Source organism: Macrobrachium rosenbergii, chromosome 44, assembly GCF_040412425.1.
Source record: "Macrobrachium rosenbergii isolate ZJJX-2024 chromosome 44, ASM4041242v1, whole genome shotgun sequence".
Lineage (NCBI taxonomy): Eukaryota > Metazoa > Arthropoda > Malacostraca > Decapoda > Palaemonidae > Macrobrachium > Macrobrachium rosenbergii.
The window spans coordinates 26,248,004-26,257,494 of NC_089784.1; the positions used below are offsets into that span (position 1 = coordinate 26,248,004).

The 9,491-nt window shown below is 34.5% G+C and overlaps 1 long non-coding RNA gene across 1 annotated transcript in view; it reads left to right on the forward strand.

The window, feature by feature from the left end:
- Positions 1-7,872, forward strand: part of LOC136829441 (uncharacterized) — a 13,896-nt gene extending 6,024 nt beyond the window's left edge. Inside the window, exons 2-5 of the long non-coding RNA XR_010850386.1 lie at positions 3,172-3,324; positions 3,548-4,949; positions 5,199-5,335; positions 5,622-7,872. This is a non-coding gene — a long non-coding RNA (uncharacterized lncRNA). The remainder of the gene's footprint in view (positions 1-3,171; positions 3,325-3,547; positions 4,950-5,198; positions 5,336-5,621) is intronic.
- Positions 7,873-9,491: the final 1,619 nt, after the last annotated feature.

Genomic DNA, 9,491 nt, shown 5'->3' on the forward strand with positions numbered 1-9,491 from the left:
AGGAGGACTTTAACATAATATATATATATATATATATATATATATATATATATATATATATATATATATATATTATATATATATATATATATATATATATATATATATATATATATATATATATATATATATATATATATATATATATATATATATATATATATATATATATATATATATATATATATATATATATATATATATATATATATATATATATATATATATATATATATATATATATATATATATATATACACACACACAAATATAAAGTGTTGGTGAATCAGAAATATTGGAAGATTTAACGGCAAGTACAGAAGTGTTATCGTTTATTGATCGAAATTTTTTATTGAATATAGAAAAGTGTGTATATAATGCATTACGTGTGAGATCATATAAGAAATTTACGAAGATTATTTGAGAGATACCAAGATCATTTCAGATTTGCTGTCTTTTGTTTATTTTTGCTTTCATCCCCGAGGGGCTGGTACTGAACACGGTTTTAAGTTACGGGTTGTGTGTGGACGTTGATGCCTCATTGCAGTGGGAAGCTACTTGTTGATACATCGTTCTGAAAAGGGAAAATATAATTATTGTAATCATTTCTAATCAAAAGTCACTCCATTTCTAAGTTTTAAAGGTTGTTATAACGTTCGCGGCGTATTTTCAATGTAGCTTAGTTTTACAAAACGCATACCATATACTGTATATTTTTCTGTCATCTTTGTACTGTTTAAATAGTTACTTAAATGGGAATTTTTATCAATTTTGAGTTTTGTATGAGGACTTGACCTCTTAAATTTCGTTCTCTTACTCTTGAAGTTTTATTAATTATTCGTTGAACGAACAGTAAAGTAAGAAATCTCCAAACATTAGTAGTACTACCATAGGCAGAGTGATTACTGTAAGGTAATGGACTTGAAGTCAGTTTGGCGAGCAGACTTTTAAAAAAAAACTACCGAAAAGGTATTTTTATTCCCTCGGTGGTTACAGCCCTGAGGTCAACACCAGGACACCTTTTCACTGGCGAAAAGCAAGGCTTGTCTGCCTCAACTTTCAGAAATTTAATCCCAAAATTCATGCTCAAGTATGACATGCTTTTTTCTTCGAATTCGGCTCTGTTTAAAAGTATATACGTCCTGGTTTGGTTAAAGACCATTACATTTAGGGTAAGTTGTCAGTTACTGTCTATAAAAAATATGGATTGCGAATATCCAGTAAAACTGCCTGAGGTAAAGTTCGTGTGTACCCAGCTCCGTCCGTAAGACAAGTTTCTCCTAAATTTTATTTCATGCCGTCGTTGATAAAACTGTGATAGATCATTGTTTGTTGCTGCATTGTTTGTTTGCAAGTTTATTTGAAATAGGTTCGTATATGGAAAGCCCTGTATTATTATTATTATTATTATTATTATTATTATTATTATTATTATTATTATTATTATTATTATTATTATTATTGTGAACCCTATTCTAATGGAACAAGCCCACAACGTCATTGACTTGAAATTCGAGTTTCCAAAGAATGTGGGTGGTCATCTGAAAGAAGTAACAGAAGGAAATGGGACATACAGGGATGAGAGATCAGTCATTAGAAAGTGGGAAAAAAATAAGTAAATAAGCAGATAAAAATGTAATTAGAATACAAGGAGAATTTTTTAAAGGTAGTAATGGATTGCTTTTTTGCTTGTATTTTTGAGGTTCCAATTACACATCCTTCTCAGGGAGACTGTCCCAAAGTCCAACGGTGTGAGGAAAAAAAGGGCCCTTCGCCGGTCATAAGCGGCGTGGGCATAAAACAAGCGGAACACGGAACATGCACATCTGGCAGTTAAACACCCCGCCCACCCCACTTTCGTTGGGTAAATATTGCCAAGAATCCAACGCCTAGGTTGTCGATCTTTTAACATGTAGCTCAAGTTTTACGAATATGATTATTATATGTTTAAATGCCAATAAAACTGCCATGTTCCATATTATGGAGTGGGTGTTGGAACTTACCTTCGTCCAGATTACAGGTCATTTGAAACCGCGCTTGGAATCGTAGATTAAATTCTGATTTTAGTTTGAGTCTCTCCCGTATGGTTGCCAACCTTGTTGAACTTGTTAAATCAGGCCTAAATTAGCAGCAAATATGTTGTTTAAACATTCAGTAAAACTGACGGTAAATCCAGTAGCCTATGGGAATATTTACTGCCTTTTGTTTGTGCTTGTTTTTTTTTTATGGTACGTACCATCTGTTGCTTAAATTTTCACGTTCATCTCCAAGGAGCTGGTACTAAACGCGTCCATTTTGCACGTAAACTGGTAGTTACCAAACCAAAGGGGCACGATAGTAGTCTGCAATTTAACCAAGCTGATTTTTCATTGTACTGCTGTCCGTTTTAATTATCAAAAATATACTCAAAATGTCATACATGAGTGTTAACCATTCAGTTCGACTATGGCTAGGAATAATTGTCAGTAACCATGTATAATTCATGATTTCCTGGATCGATTTTCCTGAGTATTGTTGGAATGAAATGTATTGCGTGTTATTCAGCTACAATTCTCCTTGTATTTTAATAATTTACCTACATTTTTATCTTTATTTTTTTAGTCTTTTCTAATAACTGGTCTCTTCTTGCTGTATTTCCTATCACCTTTTGTTACTTCTTTCAAATGAAGACCATGTCTTTGGAAGCTTGAATTTCAAGTCAGTGGACCTGGTGGTGAGCTTGTTCTACATGAATAGGGTTCATCATCTGAATAACAACAATAATAAAAAGTGGAGGGTTGAATGATTTAGCCAACTACATCTTCTTCCCTTATTCCTTAATTTTTATGACTTTTAAGTTATGAGGTAGGCAAAGAACAATGGGAAATAAAGTACAGAATTCTGGTATATGGTAGATTCTAAATCTGTGTACTTGATTCATATTCATCTCTGCAACAATTGTAAATTTATGTATTCATATTTAAGCTTCTGAGTGTTGCTGATAACTTTAGCGTAAGTTTAGTAGGCCTAACATTTCGAATATAGCGCTTAGACTAACATTTAAGCTGCTGGGCGTCGCATGTAACTTTCAACTTCATTGTGTGGTAGGCCTACCATTTGGGACATAACGCTTAGACTAATGACATATACAACACTGTACTCGTTGATAACAATGGATTTCTTTCTTTCCAGGTATACTCGTGAATTCGTAAAAGTAAAAAGTTTTCTACTGCTCTGAAATGACTGCGTAACGTAGTACTTACTGTACTGTTAAAAATCTTGATACTCGCCATTGATACTCGTCACTCAGAGCTGGCTTACTCGTGATGGCAAGCTTTAACGGAGGTAAGACTATGGAGCAGTGCTCACGATAATCGAAATCATGTAGGTAAAAGTTTACTCAGATCCCTTTATAAAGAAAGGTTCGACATTGTTGGAGTATATGACACGCCCTTAACTTTTATCAGGACGAATGAATTGTTCACTTCCCAGCCGAGGTTTTAGGATTTTCATGAAAAGTAATTTATCTTTATACCCTTTGTGCTAATGTATCAATTTTTCTTTCTAGGCTTCAATGGTGAATGGCAAATCAACCTCTAATGAAGACACGTAACACTTGAAGTAGTAGGTCTCTGGTGGTATATAAGGAAAAACTGCCAGGTTTTGCCTATTTAAGCTGGTGGACATCTAATAGCAGATCTTGAATAACCTGAGACTGAAATTCTGTCATATCGGTGATGGCAAGGCAAGCACAAACTTAATTCAATCAAACCATTATTATCCAAACTGACAGTTATACGTTTTCAGCAAATGGACCTTTTGTAGTAAAAAAAAATATAAATAGGAAATCACGTCAGGACTGAATTTTATATAGGTGGAAAACGAGCCCAGTCAAGTAACAGCAGTAAGAGGCCACAGTGATGTACTAGGAAGTTAACGATGATGAAGGAATTATTCATATCTGAAGCTAACCAAGGTATTTCCATAGAAGTGGATCGGTTTTAGCCCTTTCAAAATGTGCAACTAATAGCCTTTGCAAGTGGTGAGAATGAGAGTGATCTTATTCTGATTAGATATGTGAGGCAAGGTAACAATCCCAGACGATCTGACATCCATCCAAACCAGTAAACAAAGAGCAAGTATTATGATGTACATGAGGGACAGAATGAGTAGGAATTACTTGGGCATGGCCCTCTCTTACCATGGGTTAGGACAAGAGTTAAAACAAGGAAATGGAAGATATGCATGAACTGGATTTCCCTGACACCTGTTACACAAAACAACTTTGGTCTGAGAAGGAATCACTGACGATGTTAAGAAAATTTAGGACACTGCAGATAGAAAAGTAGGAGGGGGCCCACAGCAATATTTGTGGAGATGCAGTAGTACTCGCCATACGTTATCTGCTAGGGAAGAAGTAGATACACAACACTCATAAAAGGCGCTCCAACATTTCCTGGACCACTTATGCCATATTAAAGAGTACATTATTCCTGCTTTTTTTAGAAAAGGTCATGCATTAGGCTCGAAAGACCTCATGCCTTCAAAAAGATAAAAAGTACTCCAGCTAAACACAAAGATGACCATAACCATCAAGTGATCCGCTGAAGAGTAGGAATAACTAGATAGTATGGGCTAATCCCAGCTCAGATGCAAATGCTGAGGGTATACATGACTGACAGGGAAATAAGGGACTCAGTTAAGGTTGAAAGAATAATTTCTAGCAAATATAGTCTTTGGAACCCCAGACTAGGAAAGCCCACATTAAGAAGAGATATAACGTAGGGACAGTTTCATGATGGACTTCAAGGACCAAATACAACTACAGGGCGTGGAGAAGACACAATGTAACAGCCCAAGAGAAGAGCTCATTGCTGTGCAGTAACAAGATAAAAGTTTACCAAGATCCAGTAACAAGCCTACGACTTGAGGAAACAGCTGTATTCATCAGAAATAGTTCGAAAACAGTGGTAGGTAATTAACTAATAATTCGTTTCTAAAAGCAACTAGATTTCCTATTCTTAGATAGTACACAACTTTAGAGATCTTACTCATTGGCTTACCCATTTAAGGCAAAGCTCATTCTTCTGTGTGAGATGTCTAAACAAAGCTCAACTCTTGGCGTTAGTGAGCTTCATTATGATCAAGATCTGACATTTCACGTAACAGTTACAGAAGTCTGAATGCCTTTAACCTAATTTTTAATTTTTTTTTTTTAGGTATGGAGAGACGAATACGTGATGGAAAATTAGTTATGGATGTCTTATGTCTGAGACTATTTCAAATTGGTAGATACCAGCTGGTTACTGAAACCCGACTTAGCTTGTGAATTGTTCCGCGAGGAATCTTGAGCAAAGTAAGATTACGCGTGACTTAAAGTTATTAATAAAGGTCGCGAAAATTAGCGTAAATACTGGTACACAGAAATTTAAAGCACACTGTAAACAGATTTTACTTAAAGTCGAGGATTGTAACAAATTTTAATGCTTTGACTAAATTCACACCTCGGAACAGCCTGATATTAATTCAATGTTGAAATTTAAAGTTGTCACCAAAACTGGTTGAAGTTAGTAAATTGATATAACTTGAAATTTGTACCATCTCTGGTAAATTATTTTAAAATTCATTCATTTTCTTTCCAGAACCCAGTGACAGCCTAGTAACTACAAAATCCCGAATAACCGTGAGCCGTTTCAAGTTTGCTGTTCAAGAAGAAACCGCATTTTCTACCCTTCATAAATCCAAAGAAGGCGAATTCTATAGTTCGTGCTGTTTAACCATGAAAGGACTTATCTTCTCTCATAGAATAACGAATTTGTCACACTACACTGAACGTACAAGAGATTGCCCAAGTCATGGCTTGAATCCCTCAGTACTAGGGATATATACTAAACCTTGCATGCCTTTTGATTTGAATAAGTAGTGTGTCCTGATAATACTTATATATACTATTAAGAGTAACTAGCATTCTCATAATTACATTCAGCAGGCGAATCCTAAAAAGCATATTTAAGTGGGATTAATCTTCAAAGCATTTTATTTTTACCCATTCAGAACCACAAACCCTTTTATTTTTGTCGTAGAGCAAATTGGAAACGTTACATTTCAGCTCATATGAATTCAAGAGTAGCTGACAGCTGTTGTGTGCACCATTTTCAATTTTGGTCACTTGAAAACTAGAATTGGACGAATCTTCGTATTTTTTTTTTTTAATTTTACTCTAATTTTGGTCATCAAAATTGCTGTAAAGTACATTGAAACCATGCTGGTTACTCCTTTGTGAATAATCCAAACCTCAGTTTGTCGTTATCTGAAAATCTGTGATTATCAGCTGCTTAAATGCCAGTGTGTCGCAATCTGAGATAATTGATTGGATTAAACACTTATTGATGAAGGCATTTAGAGGACCCACCATGGCATTAATCCAATATAAAATTTAGCAGATTCCAAGAGATTTTCGAGTTTGTGTCTAGTTTGATACTGACATATCTATAGTTTTGAGCTGAATACCGAAAACCTTCGAGTTTGTATTCAGTGTGTGTGTTTTAAGTTTGTAACTGAGAAAGTTTGATAGTCAGAAATTCACGTTTTAGAGCAGAATATTCAAAAGTTGTGTTTCTGAAGCTTAATTTATTTGTAAAAATTTGTACCTTCAAATATACTCAACTTTTTTTTTTTTACGAACGTATCATTCAAAATGCTCATTAGTTAGAGCTGCCTAAATTTTGACTTTCAAACTTATTCAGAGGAGTGACTAGATGCTACTAGACCATAAGCTGTGGTGTGAAAATTATGAATTGACGATTTCAGAGGCATAATTTTGCTGTCTAACTCCACCCTCGTATTCCTTTTTCCTGAACTTTTCCTATATAGTTTTTTTGGAAGCGTTAATGGAAATAGCCGAAATTTTAGAAATAACTGAATATTTAAGTATTCATTCTTGAATCACCGGTTAGGGTTCCTCGATAACTGGAGTTTACTTTCTGTTCTGATATACGATATACGAGTAGTATTTGACATTTTGACTTGCCAGGCTACCCGATAACATGGACTAGAATACTTAGAAATTGAAGAATTACTTCGTTACATCAAATAGATTTAACCATTAAATTATTCTAGATTACATATTCAGAGGATAAGTAAATTTACAGCTACTTTTAAACTTGAAAGATAATTAACTCGGTTCATTACCTATACTGAACTTTATATTTTATTAGGACTAAAAGTAACGAAATTGATTTGGTCGTCAAATTATTGCAGCACAAATCTCTCTCATTTCTATGACTTAGGGAAACCTATATTTTTTCTGTATTGCTAATTAGAGCCTTTTCAGCTAGTTTCCCCTAATGTAACATTTCCCTTTCTCTTAATTATTATTTTTTTCCTAACTAAACTGAGAGCAATCTCTTACCTTAAACATTTTCAGATGTTTAAAGATTTACGGTTTCATAATTTTCCCACCACGTTTGTGGTCTGGAGTAAATAATTTTCTCAAGTTGAGAAAAATACTGTAAGCATTTTTATCTGGAACACTGGGAGATTTTGAGAATAACTGTAGTTGCGTACAGAACAATGTCTTGTTTGTATTGAGATCATAGAGACCGTAGCTCTAAAAAGAAGCGCTCTTCCATTGCTGTATGAAAACCTTTTAAGTATTTCTGTATGAAGTCACTGTAGTCGTTTTCCTAAGAAAAATGGACTTCGTTAATAGGCCCACCAAGTGTAAAAGAATCACTTAATCTAAATTCAACTGCGTGTCTAGAGGGAAAGGATGAGAGCTAATGAATTTTTCATGCCCAAATTTCATATTTAGTTTGACCTACAAGCTTGGAAATGGTCTGTGCAAACACGTCAAAATAGTGGATCAAGTTTATTCTTCATTATTAGTTAGTTTCTTATCAAACTTTGAGGTAATGCTGTTTTGAAGATCGCTGTGTTTTGTGTAGGCCTACGACATAGGATCGAGTTTTTTACAGAGAAGATGCCTTCTGCGTTGCATTGAATATTAGACAGTTTTCCCTCATTAAAGCTAATTTGCCATAGAGAAATTTCATAGCTGTATTTCAGGTTCAAGCATCGGCGAGAATATATAATTTTCATAGAATATTTCAGAAATTTAATAATCACTCAGTGAAGGAGCCGTTTCAAATATATATATCCCGTCAACTATTACTACTCCTAACTACTACTACTTGATATTGTCACTGATTCGAGATCTAAATATGCTGTTGTTAAATAACATAATTTTCTATTGAATCCAGAAATTTGTCTATCTAAAGTTCAAAATAGTTTTCAAATTAGGTTTAATTTACCTAACCATTATTACTGGGAGAATTAAATTTAGATTTGCTATATAAATTGAAGTTTTTTTTTAAGCAAAGCTTTTGAGTCTCCCCTTGAGTTGTTTTTTTCCATGGGCCTAATTGTTATCTGCATTGTTAGCATTACACTTAATATATAAATAAATTAATCTTTTAGCTGATCGGTATATATGTATATATATGTATATATATGTATATATATGTATATATATATTAAAATGATTCACTCTAGATTTTTTACAGAGCAGTGCAAAAAATTATCAAAATTGAGTCAAGGTGATTTTGCACGTTCATTCAGATGCTTTGGTTGACTTTTTGTATCATATTAGATATTTTAGTTAATATTTTCACGTCCTTTGCAAATAACCTTTAAATTCACTCACGTGAAATAATTCTTTAATTACCAATGTTTTTAAATCATAAATCTCACTGTGGTCGAGATAAAATTGCTTACAGGGAAATGTTATTGTAATGAAAATTTGTAATCTGCTTTATTCATATTTTATACTTTCTATATTTTTTTACTTTATATTGTTAAATATGCAAGAGAACTCCTTTACAGACAGTAATGTGCATACTGCTCTCATCATGCCCTCTGCCAATGTTATTACAGTACTTAACGAGAGCAGAACACTTTAGAAACTCTCAGAGAGAGAGAGAGAGAGAGAGAGAGAGAGAGAGAGAGAGGGTGAGAGAGAGTGGGTGTGAGTGGGTGAGAGAGAGTGGGTGTGAGTGGGTGAGAGATAGGAGGAGAGAGTGGGTGAGAGATAGGAGGAGAGAGTGGGTGAGAGATGGGAGGGGAGAGTGGGTGAGAGATGGGAGGGAGAGTGGGTGAGAGACGGGAGGGGAGAGTGGGTGAGAGACGGGAGGGGAGAGAGAGAGAGAGAGAGAGAGAGAGATAAATGACGTTCCTTAATCTTTGCTACTTTCTGATCTTAGGTAGAAGGCTAGATTACAGAGTACTAGGCTAAGTACAGGATAATCTTGTCCTTGGAAATGAAGAGTTCTAGTCAACCTTCAGGAATTTTGGAACATATCTCTTATCATGGTATTTAAAGGATTTTACGAAGACTGTCGCGGTGGTCATTTGGGTTCTAAGTTCCTACCTGATACTTCTATTTGCAATTCGCTGGTTTTACAATGTCGTTAAATGCCCTGTCGTGCTCGTCGTTGTGAAATTAGGAACCGACT